The sequence below is a fragment of the Centroberyx gerrardi genome, chromosome 10, assembly GCF_048128805.1.
Source record: "Centroberyx gerrardi isolate f3 chromosome 10, fCenGer3.hap1.cur.20231027, whole genome shotgun sequence".
NCBI classification, from domain to species: Eukaryota; Metazoa; Chordata; class Actinopteri; order Beryciformes; family Berycidae; genus Centroberyx; species Centroberyx gerrardi.
In genome coordinates this window covers 3,697,670-3,718,768 of record NC_136006.1, presented here as the reverse complement: position 1 = coordinate 3,718,768, position 21,099 = coordinate 3,697,670, and the positions used below count along the sequence as shown (strand labels likewise).

The 21,099-nt window shown below is 40.8% G+C and overlaps 2 protein-coding genes across 3 annotated transcripts in view; both read right to left on the bottom strand.

Moving 5' to 3' along the window:
* LOC139915072 (interleukin-1 receptor type 1-like) overlaps nt 1–21,099 on the bottom strand; it is a 56,239-nt gene that overhangs the window by 15,807 nt on the left and 19,333 nt on the right. Inside the window, exons 2-3 of one of the 2 annotated variants that reach the window (XM_071903568.2) lie at nt 17,950–17,999; nt 13,680–13,866 (exon numbers count right to left, since the gene is read on the bottom strand). The gene's annotated coding sequence lies outside the window, so the exon portion shown is untranslated. The remainder of the gene's footprint in view (nt 1–13,679; nt 13,867–17,949; nt 18,000–21,099) is intronic. The other variant, XM_071903570.2, reaches the window with a different exon arrangement.
* Nucleotides 20,975–21,099, bottom strand: part of LOC139915073 (interleukin-1 receptor type 2) — a 31,580-nt gene continuing 31,455 nt past the window's right edge. The window contains exon 11 of the mRNA XM_078286011.1: nt 20,975–21,094. The gene's annotated coding sequence lies outside the window, so the exon portion shown is untranslated. The remainder of the gene's footprint in view (nt 21,095–21,099) is intronic.

Sequence of the window (21,099 nt, the reverse complement as noted above, 5' to 3'; positions counted from 1 at the left end):
ACTGCCAAAACAGAACAGAAAATTTACGTTTTCAAAAAGCAACAAACAGCAGTTTACACGAGGTGATCCATTATTTAGTATAAAAACATGAACCATACAGTAACACAAAATCACCACTTTCATCTAATGGAAAGCAAGGTTAAAGCAATATTCCACTTAGTTTTAACATGGGGGTTATTATGAAAAGTAGAATATAATCTCCTCACCAGGATCAGATGCAGCTGGACCAGTTTGTAGCGTTCAGATTTTTACTTCCCATTCATTTGAATGGAAACTGCCATTGAACACGTTGGTGAACAGATTCAACCACAGATCCTGCTTTAAGATAACGAAGCAGTCCTGGGTCCGTCCTCATTTAGCATTTCTATTCTTGGTTTACACTAAAATTAGTATTTAAAAATAAAAGTAGATCCGGTCTCCCAAACTGGAACTATCTCTCCTAAATGGTATCCCTCCGCTGTGTTCTCTTCTCTCTATCAATAAAAATGCTGTTTCGTTGGACCAACGTGTTCAGTGTCAGTTTGGTAACGTTTTATTTTCCGGGTCCACAGTTCCCTAATAATTAGGAACTGTTAATTTCTCTGGAAGTTTCCTGGAAAGCAGCAGGAAGTGAAGCAGCAGCTCTGTAGAAACTGTCTCAGTCTGGAGAGTCGATCAGATACTGAACATTTCTACAAGAGTTTCCTGGAAAGAACCAAAAACTATAAACTATTTACTGGAAAAAAATAATAGACAGAGGTCAATTATCAGAAGTCATTATTCATATAATTATATAATATAGTTATTTGTTGAATTCTTAATTAATTTAAGTTAATTTCTAATTTTCTATATAACTACTACATCATTTCATGGTTCTGTCTTGGAAACAACAGAAGAAGTTGGAGGAACTTACCAACTACCATTCAACTCTTTCTCTATTTTCCTTGTAATTAGAACATAATTTCATAAAACCTACCTAAGAAATTAACAGTTCCTTTCTAGGTAAATTATTAGGAAATTGCAGACCTGGAAAATAAAGCGTTACCGTAAATTTCCATTAAAAAATGAATGGGAAGTAAAAATCTGAACGCTACAAACTGGTCCAGCTGCATCTGATCTGATCTTGGTGAGTAGATTATATTCTGCTTTTCATAATCACCCCCATGTTAAAACTCAGTGGAATATTGCTTTAAGAGCATGTTGTTATAGAAGTCAGTCCTCTAAAGAAAAACCTCTAAAGGCATATCAGACATTGTAGTAGCCAGTGTGTGTGTGTGTGTGTGTGTGTGTGTGTGTGTGTGTGTGTGTGTTTTGGTTAATCACTGCCCTCAGGTTGTAGTATTTCTCGTGGGCGGCTGTGGTTCGCTCACCTAGACGTATTCTCAGTTTTTAAACTCCTGAATGCAGCAGTATTCTTCTGTGACCTCTGACCTTTGGCCTCGTTACTATTGGTTGCTTCTAATGTTGGTGATTTAGGAATTGAAGCTGATTTTTACTGTAAGTCAGTCTGGATCAGAGCGACGGCTAAATGCCTGAAGTGTACTGAAGTGTACAAGTACTGACGCAAAATGTCAGCAATGATATTATTCATTATCAGTCATGTCTGGGCACTGGGTTTCGACCGATATTGTTTTTGAAGGCCGATACCAATATCAATATATTTGCTATGAAGTTGCTGATAGCCGAAATTAAATATCTTTATATTTGACCATTTTCATACCAAAATAAATACAAGTATTCAGTGTTTCTCCCAGACTTTTCTTCTTCTCTGGGTTGAAAAGCCTCTGAAGCAGCATTCAGACCATCATGGGACACTAAAACTCTCCACTGAAACCCAGACTGATGCACATTTTAAGTGGGTTAGCAAAAAACCTAACTGAACAATTAAATTAATAAAATGTGCAAAGAAAACAACATGTCATGTCATATTTCCCAGACTGTTTTTCTTTATCTGTGGTCAGGGAGGAACCTCAATACTGACTGGATGATATCTGATATTTAATGAAACTCCAAAATATCAGCCTGATATATCGGTCTAACCCTAATGTCTAACCCCTCGGTTATATATATATCGGTCTAACCCCATAACCACAGAAGCGTATATCCAGTCATGGGGATGAACGATTATTAAAGCATGAGGTCAAAGCTGGAAACGAAACAGATGTTTGACTGACTCAGAGAAACAGGAATCTTTCTCTTTCAGAGTCGACTAGTCAGTGTGACGTTAAACAGAACAACTCATCCTGTCGAGGTAAACAGTGACCACACCTATGACCTGTCTCCATCAGTCACGTCATATCATATCGGTGTTTAATACGAGCGGGAGTCACTTCACTGATAACTGATCGCAAATACAAACATTATGCATCATGTTCTCTGGCCTGGAAACAGGTCAGCGGTCACTGCAGATCCAGAAACAAAAAGCAGACGTGTCGATCCTCTGCTGACGTTCCCAAACTGAACCAGGTTTTCATGTCAAGGTGGTTTGACGCATCACTTGACCTCATTAATTGCATGTTAGACCATTGAAAAATACTGGTGTCATTCAAAAACACATCAGTCTGACGCTTCCAGCCCAGTTTACCTTGACAGTTGTTATCAGATGGTTGCTGTATGTTTTATGAGGTTGGAAACGGTTTGTTATGTTAGTAAAGTTTCGAAAGACTGAAGTGAAACAGACGTGTGTGTTATGAGTCATGATGGATTATGAACAGGGATAGACCAATGTATTGGTTTGTGAAATATCTGGCCTGATATCTCCCTGATATCTCCCTGATCACAGATTGGCAGGAAAACCCGGGGGGGCGGGGGGGTGTCCCTTAAAAAACTTCCTTAAACCCTTAAAAAAATCCCATTTGTCTGCATTTCGAATGGAGATCAATGGAGCGTTTTAGTGTCCCATGATGGTCTAAATGTTGTTTCAGAGGCTTTTCCACCCTGACAAGAAGAAAATCTGGGGAGGAACATGTTGGCTATTCAACACAAAAATATCAGTATTTGGCTATCAAAACTCCTTATCAGTTAAACCCTGATTAGAAAAGCTGCAAAAAGCCATTTTCTACCCAAAAGTCATATTCTTCCAGGATCGATGCGAATACAGCAGAACATACTGTACGTGACATGCAGTAAAACACACATGGTCAAATACATTCTTCATTGGGTTTAAGTAAAGAGAACGAGGCTGTGATATGAAGTGTGAGTTTTGTGTTTTACCACAATCAGATAGAGGAGCGCTGAGCAGCTAGAGCGTGACAGATCTAATCTAACCGCATCACTTCTCCTTTCACCTCGTTCATTCACAGAGCCAAAACAAATATCCTCCAGTCAGCTCTACTGTCCTCCATCACACACCACACACCCACACGTCAGCTCAGCTCAGGAGCAGCGTGAAGCGCTTCGAGTCACGTCTGACTGGATCACAGCAATGCAACCAGACTCAGAAAATAGTGGGACTTGCAGGACGGCTCCATCTAGTTGTATGCATATTTACAATTCACAATTTACAATTTCCCATTTGGCAGACCCTTTCATTCAAAGCGACGTACACATGAGATTTTAATACAACACAAGCAAGGATCTAGTCTTGAGAGAACAACGACAGTAAGTGCCATAAATCTAAGTTCTGGATAGAGGCAGATAAAGAGTTTTTTCTTTTTTTTGGATTACACAGTCCATCAGGTGAGAATGTGTCCGCTAAAGAGCTGGGTCTTTAGCCTTTTCTTAAAGATTGAGAGGGACTCTGCGGATCGAATGGAGTTTGGTAACTCGTTCCACCACCGAGGAACCACAGAAGAAGAGTCCGGCTAGAGACTTAGGGCCTTGTTGTGGTGGCAGCACCAGGCGCCGCTCCTTAGCAGAGCGTAGTGGGCGGGAGGGAGCGTAGTCCTGAATGAGGGAGTTCAGGTCGGTCGGAGCCGTTTTGGTTGCGGCTTTGTAGGCGAGCATCAAGGACTTGAACTTGATGCGGGCAGCGACTGGGAGCCAGTGGAGGGATATGAACAGTGGAGTGACGTGTGCTGTTTTGGGCCGGTTGAAGACCAGACGCGACGCCGCGTTCTGGATCATCTGCAGAGATTTGAGCGTACATGCCGGGAGCCCTGCCAGTAAGGAGTTGCAGTAGTCAAGGCGTGATATTACAAGCGCCTGTACTAGGAGTTGTGCTGCATGTTCAGACAGGTAGGGTCTGATCTTCCTGATGTTGTACAGGGCAAATCGGCATGCCGGAGCAACAAAAGCCACATGCTTCTTAAAGGTTAGTTGGTCATCAATCATGACACCCAAGTTTCTGGCAGACTTTGCGGGAATGAGCTGAGATGATTCAAGCTGGATACTGATCTGTTGTTGTACAGAGGGACTGGCTGGGATGACAAGGAGCTCAGTCTTTGTTAAGCTGAAGGTGGAGTTCCTTCGTCCATGCCGAGATATCGGCGAGGCTTGCCGATATCCGAGCCGAGACCGTGGGGTCGTCTGGCGGGAACGATAGGAGGAGCTGGGTGTCGTCAGCATATGAATGGTATGAGAAGCCATGTGAGCGGATGACTGCACCAAGTGAGGTGGTGTATATTGAAAAGAGAAGGGGTCCAAGCACTGACCCTTGAGGTTCCCCTGTGGACAAGCAGTGGGATTTAGACACTTCCCCTCTCCAAGACACTCTGAAGATATATGTTAACTATGTCAACTTTGTTCGAGTCCCAAGTCAGTCTCAAGTCTTGAGGCACAAGTCTCAAGTCACGTCTGAAGTCTAAATGTAGATTATCAAGTCAAGTCCATGTCATTAATGTCAAGTCTCAAGTCTAAATGTAGAACAGCAAGTCAAGTCAGAACAAATCAAGAGTCTAGTATCAATTTAATATCTTAAAGAAAACTAAATATCTAGGACTTTTCAATGCAATATGGTTTTAATAGGATAAAAACTTGGTAAGAGCATCATGAGTTTGATTTCTAGAATCAGTTTCAACTTCAATAAATTCAATCATTCCATACAAATTCAGAAAACAGAATTTAAATTCAGTCGTCCGCTGGAACAAATCTCATCACTTTCAATCTAAGTCATTTACACAAACACAAGATCTCAAGTCAAGACTTTAGAAACCTTTTCAAGTCATCAAAGTACAAGTCAGAGTCAAGTCCCAAGTCACCAGAACCCAAGTCAAGTCAAGTCTCAAGTCTTCTCTTCATGCATCAAGTCAAGTCTCAAGCAATTAAAACTGTGACTCGAGTCCAAGTCATGTGACTCGAGTCCCCACCTCTGATATTTGTGTATTTACATGCTCTTATTTTGTTACTATTTAATCTCTCTTTCTTGTCTGTAAAGCACTTTGACTTGCCCTGGTATGAACTGTGCTATATAAATAAAATTTGACTTGACAATCTGTAAGATAGTTCAATTTACAGCGTTTTGATGGCATCTTGCCTCTGTAGCTCGATGTATTTTTGGTTGAAACAGGATGTTGTTTGGGGACGTAACACAGGGAGGGACTGTTCGAATGTTTCAAAAGAGTCAAGTTTATTTATAAAGTCTTTCATCACAGTCAAAGGGCTTCACAACGCCCACATTAAGAAACAATAAAAGAGGAAAAACTCCCACAGGTTGTGAACTGGGTTTGAGACTGAACTGCAGATTCTCCAGATTCTGGTTTAAAGCAAACAGGGTTTTCACCGTCACACCATGCTGACAGTTGTGAAGCTGCATGTTTTATATGATGTGGGGGGAAAAAATCTGTGATATTATTGGCTGAAATTTTTATGTACGCCTACTGGTGCACCATGAAGTAATGAGCAAAAATACACGGTTTTCAAGGCAGTAAAAGTAATGGGATATTAAAAATGTGGGAAAAAACCTGGTAATTTTTTGGGGGGCATTTTTGCAGGTGTATATTGTTATATGGAGAATTAGCAAACAAAGTGAAAAAGTCATTTTTCATTTCACTGTGACTTCATTCTGGTGATACAGCACAATTTATCAATTCATTTATTTCTTCAGCTATGTTTTCTGTAAGTTAATTCTTCATTTAAAGGCAGTAATGTCTCCCAGAGTTTCTCTACCATTGAATAGGTGTGGTGTCTCTCTGCCTTAAAGAGCTGCTGACACTAACAGAATCTCCTCAGTCTGGGTTTCAGTGGAGAGTTTTAGTGTCCCATGATGGTCTGAATGCTGCTTCAGAGGCTTTTCCACCCTGACAAGAGGAAAACTCTGGGGAGAAACTCTGAATACTTGGAATATTTTGCAATAAAAAAGGTCAAATTTAAAGATATCGGTACAAAATCAGCAACTTCAGACTAAAAATATCGGTATCAGCCTTCAATAAGCCCATTCTGGTCTCTGCACAGCGTCTCTTTGTGTTCTCAGTGATGTGAAAAAACAACAGCGGTCTTTGCAAAAAAAGCAGTAGCAGCCAAATGCGGTACAGTGTGAGTTCACGGGAGCAGAGTGCATACAACAGGAAAAAGATGTGAACCGCAGCATCTGCACCTCTCCAGCCCACAACAGGAAGAGCTTCTGCTGAAAAGAGGCAGATGGAAAGAGTGATAGAAAGAGCGGAGCTGGTGGTTCAGCAGGCTGAAGGGCAAACGATCTTTCCTGAGGTGCTGTGGGTTTCTTTCTGGTCACTCTCTACTTCAGGCTGACGGTTAAACTGACTGATCAAAGATAGAAAGAGTGCATGTAGAGTGATTGGCAGTGGAAAATGAAGAGTAGCCGATAGAAAGAACCGCTTGCACTTTGTTTCAAACTGTTTTAGGATGGATTTTCTTTTAAAGGTCCCGTATTAAAACAGGATTCCCCTTGCCTCTGTTTCCTCTCAGTGCCATTTGGGGCCGCCCAGTGCAGCTTTAAACATACATAAATAACTATTAAAGGTCCCATATGGTGTAAAGCAGGACTCCCCTTGCCTCTGTGATGATAAAGGAGTTGGATGTGTATCTAAACATGGTGAAAGTATCAAAACTAAATCCACACAATCCATATTAGAAAAGCGAGCCTCTAAACGAGCCGTTTGGACTTCCGTAACTTTGTGGCGTCACAAAGGTTCGCTCATTATCATTTCTGTAAGAAATAATAGACTAACAAAGTGTTTTTTTCAAAGCGGTCGAGCGGTCGTCATCGTTTATTACCGGAGAGTTTTCCCTACCTGTAGCCGCCGGGCCGCGGCGTCTCACGTTTCACTCTCGAAACGGTTAGCCAATCGGAACAGAGGGGTCGTTAATATTAATGAGCCTTAAAGACACGGCGACAGAAACGGCCTGTTCTTGGTAAGGCTCAGAGAGATGCTGGAAAATGAACGTGGAGAAATGGATTGAGAGTGTTTTTGGTTCATGACACCACACACACAGCTTTGAATGGACCTCAAGACACAAAATAAAACACTGGAGAGTGGAGAATATGGGACCTTTAAAATGCGTCTTGTCTGCTATACATTTAGCTTTACTGTACTTTATTTTCTTACTTCTTTCCTCCACTGATGCTGTTACTGTCTTCTCTACACTGCGGCTGCTAGCCTAACCTTGTTCGCCACAACCAGCTCACTGCTGGCCACGCCCACAGGAAATGATGTGCACCCCAAAACATCCTTCAACATCATTAAAAAGATGATTCAGGCAAATGAGGGAATATATGCATAAACACTCGGGCTGATAATGTAAGATATCCTATTGATTTATTGTCATTTTAATGTGGGAAAAGTTGCATATTGCAGCTTTAAGATCAGAATAAAAGCAGCCTTCCTTCTTATCTTATCATTGCACTCATTCTACCAGCATGCAACAGATTTTATGTTAAGCGAGGCGGAGGCTGAGGAGCCGTTTGGCAGCATAGTTTTGCCCTGGGACAAGCCCGGGCACGCAGAGGAGCGTGGGAAGTGGCAGGTCATGGTATGAGCAGACGGGGGAGGAACATGCAGGAGGCGGAGGTGAAGGGAACCGACGATTCAGCGGAGGAGAGAAACGTCTCGCAAGTGTTTTCCCTCGCTGCCGGAGACTGTGCTTGGAGGAGAGAGAGAGAGAGAGAGAGAGAGAGAGAGAGAGAGAGAGAGAGGTGTCGGTGGTTGGCTGTGAAACGGGTTTAGCAGTGATTTTTCCTTTTGTTTACGCTGATTAGACTGATAACACATGCAACACCTTGCTTTATTCACATATTATCACAACCCACTGATGACTGGTAACACGCTCTGTGGTTGCGTGCCTTGCTCAAGGGCAAAGCAGTGGAAATTGTTGAGGAGGAGCGGAGGGTTTTTCCCCTGCCAAGGTTTTCCCAGTTAGTCTGGAGTGCTGAAGTTTTTATTTTTTAGGCACATCTGTTTCTTTAACCTTTAGACTGCCAACACCGAGCTTGTCGCTGGAAAATAAGATTCACACAACGGTGTTTGACATCAATAAATCATTAACGGGACTTACGGGAAATGTAGTCTTAATGTGGAGAAACACTAGGACTAACAGTACTACTGGTGTGACGTAGAGGAGACCAATCATCTCCAACATGCATTTGTTTACAGTCATTAATCACCATTAATTTAACAATGATATACTGATGTTTAAAATGATAAACATAGCACCTTTAAGCATGCATTGTTTTTTTGTTTTTTTTTCTCATGATAAACATTGGGGTTGTGAATCTAAATCCGAGGAAGTGAAAAAAAAAAAAATGCGTGCATTGCAGAAAACAGACAGCAGTTGTTGGGAAATGCGCCTTACAAACGGAACAAACTTGTGCAATGTTTGATTTCACTACAACAAACTGCCAGAGACGGACAAGTGTGCATTTATGTCTGTTTGCGCTCAGTTTACGGTAATTGGGTGTGTTGGCCTAAAAATCTGCTCAGCCACATGAACCTTGTCCATCTGGTTGTGGGGCTGCAGTTGCGAAATCGTGTCAAGAAAACAGATCACAGGTCCAAGGCCAGTCTGACTGCATGAACAACATATAGAGCAGCTCAAGACCATATAAACAGCCAGTCAGAGTTTTTACTGTTAACTGCCTGTAATATTGATCTAGGAGATACACACTACCAGTCATTAGTCTGGACCCACCTGACTGAATGTTCTATGTTTTTCATTCTCTTAAAGCCATTTTGATCTAAAGGCTTCTGCTTAAATGCTTGAAATGTGTTTCTTAGTCAAATATAAATAGTGAAGTTGATCCTATGTATGAATTTCTCTCCAAAGCCTTTGCCTTTCCATCAAGGCAAAGGGCGGTTGCTTTAAAGAATCTAAAATATAAGATAGTTTTGATTTAACACTTTTTTTGGGTCACTGCATAATTCCATGTTTTGATGTCTTTACTGTTATTCTAAAATGTGGAAAATAGTAAAAATAAAGAAAATGAGAAAAATGTGGCGTGTCCACACTTTTGACTGGTAGTGTAGCTTGAATGTAATCACATGGAAAATAACCCCAACCCCAGTTTGAATATGAAACCGTATGAATATGAAACAGGGCAATGCTGAAGAAGAGCATGCCCGCCCAGCAAATCCTCATAACTAAAATAAAAAATTTTAAAAACTTCAAAAAGTTGGTGTTGAGAACGTTGCCTTTTTAAACAGAACAGCTGGGTGTGAAGGAGAGACGACATGGATTTGGTCAGACGGTGTTTCTACAGTTATTCGTCACGGTCCGCTGAGCTAAACTCTTGTTATGACTCAGTATAAACATGCAAATACCAACCGTGATTCAGTGACAAGGCTGAAAGTGGCAAGACGTGACTGTGCGCATTATGCACTTCAACCTGGTGCGCTTCCAAATACTTTACATTCACAGTTTAGACATTTAGTTGACGCTTAATCCAGAGCAATTTAGGTGCAACAGTTGAATAAATTTAAATCCCAAATTCGCAAATATTACAAGCAACAAACTGACTCAAACACTTTTCTGACTTGTCTCTCTCTCTCTCGGCTCCTATTGGATGTTGACTCGACTCTTTCCCGCCTATCTAAAATTTTTCAAAGATACGTTTTTCCTCCACATTTGTTTTCCTCCCAGCACTACAAACAAAGTAAAGGATTACGCCTGTGTATGGTGTGTAACGGTTCTCAAACTTGTATGCACTGATTAGTCAAACGTCTAAGCGTTGATTAGTTGGATGTAGAAGCTCCTGCAGACAGATCTCCAGCTCTGCTGATCCTTAAGAAACTCCTTAAGCAATATGTTTACATCAGGAAAGACCTGTAGACTATTTAATGCCTATTTTGGTCTCGATTAAGACTCGATTTGCTCTGGTCTCGGTCTTGGCTTGTTCTCGACTCCCTTTTGGACCTCGAACTCGACTGAATCTGGTCTTGGCGCTGACTTGGACTCAACTAAGGATGTTCTTGACTATACAGTCCTGGCATCCAGATAACTGATATAAAAATATTCCCACAATGATAGAGAAGTGCCAAGCAAAGGAGAAAAGAGCCTTGGAGAAAAGGTACAAAAGGTACAAGTGCCTCCAAAATGACTACGGAGTACTGAATGAAACCCGGATCCTTCATGCACATCCTCCACACAACCTGCAGTACAAGCAGCAGCTTGTCCAGGCTGCTGACACACCTGCTGACTGACGCAACTCAGCCATCACACCTACACCAGACTTTTTCAACAACAACAAGGTTTCGATCGGTGCATTTTTTTTTTTTTCCGTGTTTTGTGTTTCAGAGGTCTGTGGCAAAGTGATCGTTCGGTTTCACAGCCTGACCTGGTAACCAGCAGCTCATTTCCTTGCTGAAAGGAAATGGGTGAAAGCAGCTGTACGCTCTGAGACAAATACATCCAACCTCCCTCCTCTAAACAAGATTATTTAGCAGAAATATGATAGCCAACTGTGTGTGAAGAAAACTGAAATTAAGGATACAATTTTAGCAGGCACTGGGAAAATGAGGGGGTGGAAATACTTGGACTGATTATTTACAAGGGAGTAAAACACTGTGGGAATATTCAAATATAGATGATGTGACTCAACTCTAAGTGACTTGCTCTCAGAAACTCTTGGAAACAGCCTGTTGGTAGCGAGTGCCGTCTCTCAATTAAGACGGATGGTGAGAAGGCAAAGCAAAGCGAGCGATGTGTCCGGCGCTGACTGTGGGAGGCTGTCAAACTGCAACACTCATTTAGCTCTGAAAGTGAAAAGGGGGGATTCACCCTTCCCACCGCAGAGCACGAGAACATGACCAACATGACTGAATGTGATATTTCATAATGAAGACAATAACTGCCATAAGTGTGGAAGGGAAGAAATCAAAACCTGCTTTTTTTTTTTTTTTTACTGGTTATCGACATGTGTTTTTTATCTTGTGGTGAGATGTTTTATGAGGCTGAGAGATGGTTTTTTATCTCGCCTTTTTTTTTCCACTTTGCTTCTGGGTTTTATCATACGGAGCCCGGGAGCGGCTCGGGAGAGAAAAAAAGTTATATCGAGTCCACGATTTACTGTAACGTGCACACGTTTTAGTCCATTCGTGCGCACGAGATACAATTTGTTCCCTCGATTTCGTTAAACTGTGCAGTTTAGGAAAAAATGCAACTTAAAAGGAACCTTTTAGGTATTGCAGATAGACCTAGTAAGGATTTGGTATGTTAATATCCATTGTCTGTTTACACTGAATAAGCAAATCCCCCAAATACTGCAACATATTTAGCCACTTAACCTTCAGGCCGTGTAAACACAATCAGGTGCTGCAACACACCCAGGACAGCGCCACATTTAAACATAATCACCAATATGTGCACTGGTGAAGAGCGCATGTATTATATATCGAGAGCACGATATCACTATTTCGAGGGCACGTTTTGGCAATTTGTGCACAAATAAACCAAAACAAGGGCTCATTTTAACCAGATCGAGGGAACGAATTGTATCTCGTGCGCACGAAAAAATAAAATGAGAGCTCGAATTGCATATCGTGCGCACGTTACAGTAAATTGTGGCCACAACATAAATTATTTTTCTCCCAATGGCCACTCCCGGGCTCCGTATTATCACAGTGAAACTAAACTAAACTAAACTAGGTCACAGGTTACATCACCATGCATTAACACCATACTGTATTTAATGGAATACTTTGTCCAGCCCACAATACTGTATAAATAAACAGCAATAATATGAAGTTTGTGGAAAAAGTCTCTGATGAAAAATGCAAATCAACAAAACTTTCTGACTCTTTGAACAGATTGCAAACTACCAACCAGATGCAACCCATTGAAACACAAGACAAGCAATTACAGATGAGTGTAGAATACAATGAGTTGAACACTTGAACAGAGAAAGACTCATTATAATGCTTATGCCTAACTAACTTGGGTTCAGTTAAGGTTTTGGTCATCAAGAAAAAAACCCCAGGTAGCGATGCAGGAGTTTCAGTTTTATGCTGTCAAGGTGTTAAATGTGGTTGGTTACTTCTGGTCAGGTGACATTACCTAACCACCGCTGTTGTTCACACGCGACTGACTCACACTCACTCACAACGCTGAACAATTCAATTCCGACTTGCTGTTACACCCAAACAAATCATTCCTATCACTTCAATTTTACGTGATAAAACTATGATTAAACTACGATTTCTTGACCCTGAAAACCTTTCCTTAAGATTGGGAATCAAGTCTCCATCTCTGTTAGTTTCATAGTTATGGCTAAAAACCGCTCATCGCCTGCTGACAGACACACAGACAAACTAACAGGGGCGAAAATGAAACCTTTGGCTGAGGGAATAAATTGCTCTCTGTTGGTTTTGTATCATGACACTGCAGCCATAGACTGAATTGACAGAAAAGGAAACACAGACAACTTCTGCAAAGCTTGGAAGTAACTGCTAATGCAGATGTTTGACTGGTCAGTGGAAAGAAATTGTGCTCTATTAGTTTTGCATAGTGACACAACTATGCCATGGAGTGCTACTCGTACAGCCAGGCATTCTGGGAAGTGAACTGACCCAGACTAATGGTGGTACAATAGATGACTGTTGGAGAGGAGTGTTTACCAAAGTGCCAAAAATTTAAATGCAGTAACACTTTACTTGAAGTGCAGTGTGATAACAATAAGATAAGATAAGATAAGATAAGATAAGATTGCAAGCAGATTAAAAAGCCATTAGAAGCAGAGACAAACTTTTCTTAATCATCAGATAAACATCAGAAAATTATATTCAATTTCATTTCATGTTATTAACTATACAGTTGCCCCATAAAGTATTCAAGCCCCTCAATTTATTGCACCTTGTGTTTATTATATTATGCTCTGATTATGATTATCATGCACTCACAACATCCATATGTCTTAGGAACATCACTTCAACTTTAATTTTAGCAAGAATTGTAAAGTTTTCACCTCTTCCTCCCTGATCGTTTTCCTCTATTTATAAAATGATTTGCACAGAAATGTGCCTTTTCCTTTGTTTTGTCAGGAAAAAGGAGCAACAGCGTTACAGTCCACATGGCTTTAAAACACGTTAGACTTCATTACACATGGCAGGTATCCAAACCATGAAATCAATGCCTCCAGGACAGAGAATACACTGTAACAGGAAGTGTGCCTGTTTGTGGTGAGAGTTACAACACACTTCTCTAAAAAATAAACATCAAAACGCTGAACGGTGCGTTCCTTGAAGCTCAGATATCAGTCAATAAAGCCAGTATTACAGTTTACATTGAATAGTCCACTAATTATAAGGAGTCAGTCTTTTCACATGAGCACTTGGTTGTAAAGTGCAGAGTGAAAGCAGAATGAGGAGACTCACCTCAGAGAGAGCAGCAGAGACACCAGCACAGTGGCAGCTAGCAGAGACACTGAGGAAGGATGAGAGAGTTTGCACAGCCCAGTTGAGCTAAGAGAGGAAGCCTGACCTCTGACCCCGGCATGCAGGCCGGGGGGCCGGTGATGCAGATCAACCAGTGACTCACCAGCTCTGTCCCAGCTCCGTGGAACTGAAGCATAAACAATATCCATATAAAACAACAAAGGAAAGGAAGTCTAGGAAAAGGAAGAGTGCGTTCGGGCTGCAGTCCACTTTCACTGTTTGCCTCCCTCTCATTAAGCTACACTGTTTCATGGTGGCATGCGTGCAGAATGAATGTAAATCTGTGAACTTGAATGTATGATTTAAATGGCACTTGCCTGCTGTGTTTATGTTCTCCACTACACTGACATAAGTGTTATAAATGTCAGAGCGTTTTTTCTTTTTTTTTTGGTAACATATTCTGCACTCTCCAGTGTTTTATTTTGTGTCTTGAGCTCCATTCAAAGCTGTGTGTGTGGTGTCATGAACCAAAAACACTCTCAATCCATTTCTCCACGTTCATTTTCCAGCATCTCTCTGAGCCTTACCAAGAACAGGCCGTTTCTGTCGCCGTGTCTTTAAGGCTCATTAATATTAACGACCCCTCTGTTCCGATCGGCTAACCGTTTCAAGAGTGAAACGTGAGACGCCGCGGCCCGGCGGCTACAGGTAGGGAAAACTCTCCGGTAATAAACGATGACGACCGCTCGACCGCTTTGAAAAAAACACTTTGTTAGTCTATTATTTCTTACAGAAATGATAATGAGCGAACCTTTGTGACGCCACAAAGTTACGGAAGTCCAAACGGCTCGTTTAGAGGCTCGCTTTTCTAATATGGATTGTGTGGATTTAGTTGGCGACCGTGCGTTTTGATACTTTCACCATGTTTAGATAGACCATCCAACTCCTTTATCATCACAGAGGCAAGGGGAGTCCTGCTTTACACCATGGGACCTTTAACTGGCGTTTTCTTGTGTGTGTTTCAAACGTACAACTTATCCGTCTCAACAGAATTGAATAGACATGATTACTTTCTCTGCTGATATTGACTGGGAACTGATCATTTCATCACTGATCCATCTGATTGATTTAGTGTTTAGATAACTAGTGCAGTGCCCGTTCGCCCCGCTGCTGCACAGAGCGCTGTTCGCTTGTTTATTCAAAGTTTATTAATATTGAACGTGTCGCGTGTCCAAATTGCACCAAATCCGACACTGCACGTCCTCGGGTCCCCAGCAATACACCCGCCAAGTGTGAAGTAGAGCGGACGAACGGTTCTCGAGATATGCGAAGGACACACAGACAGAGATTCCTTGCTTTATAGTATGATGATGTCAGCTTGTAAGCTAGCTAACCATAGTATCTGGTCAGCTAACATCACTGTCTTGTTGTTAACACATCTGATTGGCACATTAGCTAACGTATCTAGTAGCAGCTAGCGTTAGCATGTTCACATTAACATCAGTGTGTTTGCTGGCTAGTTAGCTAGCTAACAGTTTGTTCAGGTTAACTGAGCTGACTCTTCTGTGTTTTGGAGTTGAGACTAAATGACTGCTGATATTTAACGTGCATCAAGTGTCATGTGACTTGTTAAGAGTGGAGTGAACCAACACGGTCAGTGAGCTGCGCTGTTTAGTGCCATCAGACAATATCTTTTGGCTCATATTACATGACTGAGTTGCTTATAAACCAAATACTTGGTGGATGTGCTGATTTATGTAGGCTACAGGTTATGTGACTATAAATACATGTGTAGGATTTACTTCCAAATGATAACTTATAGTACTCAAAAAATAATCAGTGGGGGCCAGTGAATGATGCCACGTACTGCTCATACATTTGTTACAACAATACTATGGTTCAATTTATAATCAGCCAAGCTGCTTTATAACTATATGGAGCCTACAATCCCTCAACATAGTGTATGCTAAAGTGTTAGCATAAAGCACTGGCATAAATGATCTACTGGGGACACGTGGATGATTTATCTGTTCTCATCCCTTAACAAGTAAATTGACCTATGGGCCAATCTCCCAAAACTCCCAGGTATCACACACAGATACTGTTATGAGTCAGTGCTGGAGAGGCGGGACTGCCCTCGGTCATCGACCACGATCCCCGACCAAATGTCACTTTTCAGACAGGATGCACGGCGGAAAACGTGCCCTACTTTCAAACCGCATAGCAGTAGCATGCACAGTTCAAAGAATGCACCCACTCAGCTACAGGAACTGTATTCTGTGTCAGTTTCAGCGTGGAAAACATTTTAACCACACATCTTTATTCCACAGCTCATGGAAACTTCACTGTGAAACTGTAAAAGCGTGGGGTTGGGGCAAAGCGTGCTACTGAACAGATATGAACTCCTCAATCCATTTTGATATTTCATTATGATATGAACTCGTTTGTTGATGGGGGGGGGGTTATTTTCTTTGTATAGTCAAGTTTTAAATGGGTTTGACCCTGTGAGTAGAATTGATCCGATATGGGTTTTGAGGTTGATATCAGCAACTTCAAAACCCATATCAGACGAACACTATATTGTACCAAAATTCAGTATCTTTGAATTTCACCATTTCCATGTAAAATAAAATGCAGCCATTCAGTGTTTTCCCCAGTATAACAGTATTCAGCACTGACATTTTCTTCTTGTCAGGGTGGAAAAGCCTCTGAAGCAGCATTCAGAGCATCATGGGACACTAAAACTCTCCACTGAAACCCAGACTGATGAAATCCTGTTAATGTCAGCAGCTCTTTAAGGCAAGGAGTGACCCACCACACCTATTCAGTGGTAGAGAAACTCTGGGAGACATTACCGCCTTTAAATGAAGAAGTCATTTACCAAAAACATTACTGAATACTTAAATGAATAAATAAAATACGCGAAGAAAATCATATGTCATACAATAGGTAGGCTACAGGTGCGCTTCCTCACAAAAGGCTACTTTGTAGCTGGGTGCTGGACTTCAATGACCGGAATTCAAAGTGAAAAAAGCAGCACTCCAATATTATAATGAAAAAACGTGATCTCTTTTTACCAGTTAATTTTTAGGGTATCACACCTTCATCAGAGCATCGATGCTCTTTTTGATGCACTTTTCATGTTTTTTATTTTATTTTTATATTATAATATTGGCGTGCCTGTTTTTCTGCATCTGTGGTCAGGAGGAACCTCCATCACATCAGAGGCGGAGATACTGACTGGCTGATATCTGATATTTAATAAAAGGACAATATTGGCCTGATACAGTGGCAAACAAACATATCGGTCTGTGCTTACATATCATTATTCAACCAGTGTCTTTTGGAGGAAGATTTTACTTTGTTCTCTCTGTTATATGATTTTCACAGCACTTTCTTCTACCTCATTCTTTCTTTCATGTGATTTTCACTTTGTTCTGACTTTGTACATCGTTTTTGTTTGTCATGACGCTGCTTCTTTGACGAGGTCTAACTTGAAAACGAGATTCTTCATCTCAATGGGACTGGCCTGGTTGAATAAAGGTTGCATAAATAAAACCAAATTAAAACAACGACACTAATGATGAAGAGGATGCAGAAGAATATGACGAAGATGATTATGAAGAAGATGATGATGGTTACAGTATTTCATATTTGCAGTCGTTCTCATAGCAGATCAATTTAGAGCAATTCCTCCTCAAATCTTCCTCAAAGAGCCAGGAAACATTTGAAAATGTCATGACACTTCATTTGCTCAGCAGCATTTCACACTCCTTACAGATCAGCGACAGCAGCATATAAGAAGACTGAAATCAATCTACAGGTCTTGGTTTTGCATTTGTCTGATTACAGTGAAAGTAGGCTTCAGTATCTGGTCAAAGAGATGTGACTTAACAAGGAAAAAAGCAGACATATGGATAAACAGTTTGTTTTTGGTTTTTTGCATACACTATCTTTGCATTCAGAGCTTTAAAATGGCTTCATATATAATAGAGGTCAATAAATGTTTTTTTTTTTGTTTGGATTTAAGGCTGGAGTTTCTTCTGCTTGTCTCCTGTAAAGTGTTAAATGAGCCTATGGGTTCATGGCGTTTGGTCCCAGATGTCCCTGAACAGAGTAAATAACCATGTGGAGCAGGCAGGACAGCAGGGAGGAGGGGTTACTGCGCATTACAGACAGAAACACACAGTGATGTTGGGGACTGATCGAAAGACAGCTGTAATTTGATCCCAGCTCTTAGTTACTACGGTTCAAAACACTGAAAACTCACCAGTCTGATGTTCTCGTATCCCCACAGCCTCCTCAGGTTACAAAAAAACACTGTAGAAACATCATAGTTTTCCTTCTGCTTGAAGCTCAGAAATGCAGTTCCCAGCTCTGACTTCCTCTTCTGTGGAGACTTCAGTACATGTTGCAATTTCCTTTAGCAGGGATCTTTTGAAAGCCGGCGTGTGTCCCAATATATTGAGCAATAACTGGGAGGAGAGCAGCATGGATCTGCCGTTCAGATGATTCACGTCATAAAAAGACATAAATGGGCATAAATTAATTAATTTACAGTATGATCTGTGATCTCTGTCACACCCTGTAAAGCCAAGTTAATGATTTCCAGCAGTAATTAATCCCAGTCTGTCCACAAAAGCTCTCCTCAATGCTTCTGTTTATATATCACGTCATTGGAGTCTCCATTTAATCCTCTGTCATGCTGAGACCTCTTGTGGCCGCACAGAAAGGCAACAAGAGACTACAATATTTTCCTAAGAGCTGAGCAGCTTCACTGTAACAAACAAAATCACTATAATATCCTTATAATATTCCCATAGGGACTTATAGTGTAAATGACCCTTTATGGTTTTTTTTTGTTGGTTTTTTTGTTGTATTTGTCAGCATTGCATACATTTGCATATGTATTGCTTTCTTGCAATATTATAGTTTTCATCATTTACATGAGCTTTTATTTTGAAATGTTAGAGGAAATCTTAAGTTACGTGCGCAAATCACAAAAGGAATAAGAAGGTGAGCCGGGAGAAAACCTGCCTTTTTTTGTAACTGTTGCCAAATTTATTGTTCTTGAAGTTCATCAGTGCCAGGATTAATTCGCTGCTTATAACCCATGGGAGGAGCGATGTTATAAACTTGCTAGTTTCCGTTAGCCGAGGTAGCCGAGCAAACGTACTTCACACTGAGGGGAAGTTTTGTTTGCCTGTAAAGAGTTTCTACGAAGAAGTCCATAGTCCATGTCCATACCGTGATGATTTAGCACCTCAGTTGGAGAGTGAACAAGGTATGAATGTGCTTTTTATTCTCATTACTATTTTATTTCATGGGTTGTTATTTTTGATTGAAACTAAATGACCATGCCGCCTGCTAGCATAAACGATATAGCCTTAGCCAAAATTTGCGGCCATTTATGCCTCGTTAGCTTGCACTGTAGACTTTGTTTTCCTTTTTTATATGTTGTGTTGATTTATGGTATTTTGTAATTGAACATGCACACACATAATGCATAAGAACTGAGTCAGTAAAGTAAAAGCAAGCTAATTTATGGATAGTTTGTTGTTTTCCCTGACAATGGTATGATTGTAAAGGGTTATTACACTGTTTCTTTACTCAGCTCTTACAGTTTGACATGAATTTCATCATCTTTCTGGGGATGCTACATATAGTGTGTCTGTGCTACTCAATAATGAGTCCATAGTGACCATATTGTACTTTATGGTAGTTTTACCTTCTACAGTATCACTATAAAATTCCTACAGGGACTTGCAGTGTGTTTGTGGTACTCAATAGTGAGCTTATTGTATTTTATGGTATTTTTTGTACCTGCTATTATTACTACAGGAAGGTGGTATAATCTGTCCTACTGCAGCTGATACCTTAAGGTTTTGCTGTGATGTGTACACTATCCTTCTAAAATGTAATAAGGGCAGATTTAAATGAATGTGTGAATGTGCAGCCAAGCAGATTTGCAAATGAATTGAAACATTGTTTTGACAAGATGCAAGAAAATTAATTGCATTTAAAAAATTTTTTTTTTTTTTTTTAAAAACTATAAATTGTTTCTGTCTTACTGCTAGTTTGATTGAGTTGTAGGATGGTAAAAAATCAGAATAAACATAAAATGTGTGTGCTGTATGCATGCATTTATAGATGTAGCCATTGTAGAAGCCTTTGCTGAATTGTTACTGCATCTTTGCTCTATCCACAAGAGAAATAATAAGAAGAAGAATTTGCTGTTGGGAGTTAAAAGCAATGGGCTGGTAAATAGAGTGGATTTAGAGACATTTGCCTCCATTAGCTTAGCGTTGTAACACCAAAGTCAAAATTGGTAAAATCGTCTATATATTCAAGAAATAATTTTCTGCAGTACTAATGCAGGATAGATGCATGAAGGGAGACTTATACAATGGCTGCCACTGTTCAAATGTACCAAATATACATAATTACCACCCTGCCACATACAGTATAAATCACCAATAATAAAAGTTCTTTGAGTAATGCTGAAGGCCGAGGATGAAGCAATAGAAGACAGTGGGCAGTGGGCACAGTATGTTGCTCTATCCCAGGGGAACTTTTTTTATTAAAGGTCCACTTATGAATTTTACACAAGTTCAATGGTCTGGAACAATGCCAGGAAAACGCACCAACATAAATCAACGTCCATAACTTGTCCATAACATAACTTAAACATAACTTAAAGTACACACATTCAATAGTACAGTATGGTGGCTTGAATCAGTGGAGAAATGGCTGTTTGCCTGTAACCAGCCTTGAACCTGGGCACAAAAGGTGTGATTTCCAGGCTCTGACCCAAGTGTTCATTGCTCAAACTGCTGCAGGAGGAGTTTTCCACAATGTTCATCGTGGAAAATCCAGACTCACATCGATATGTGGAACCAAACACGGTGATGGCCCGTAAGGTGGCACATAAATGGCCGCCTTCTGAAGGCGGGGAACATTTGCTGCAGTATCCATCAGAAACTGACGACGGGCGCGCGGCACATACAAACACAAACAAACACACACAAGCAGCTCCATGAAAGTAAAAATCAAGGATGGTTAACTTGTGCTCTGCAATGCGTGTCACACAAGTAAATATAGGCACGTTCAATCACACACCACGTCGGACACTAGACTATACATTTCTACATTAACTAACGTTACACTAACTTATGTCTAATGTGACACAAGGTCCGGTCCGGATTGATTTGTAGTTCGGTCCGGATCCGGGCCTTGGTCCGGAGTTTGAAAAGCCCTGCTCTAGTTGAACCCCACTACCAACTTACAAAACAGTTTTTACAATGAATTACTGTAAAAATGGGCATTGAAGGGTAAAGTTGACCACTACTACTTGGAGATGCTACTCCTCAACACCGAGTGCTGCAGAAACGACTGCCAACGCTCATCTGATACATTTGTT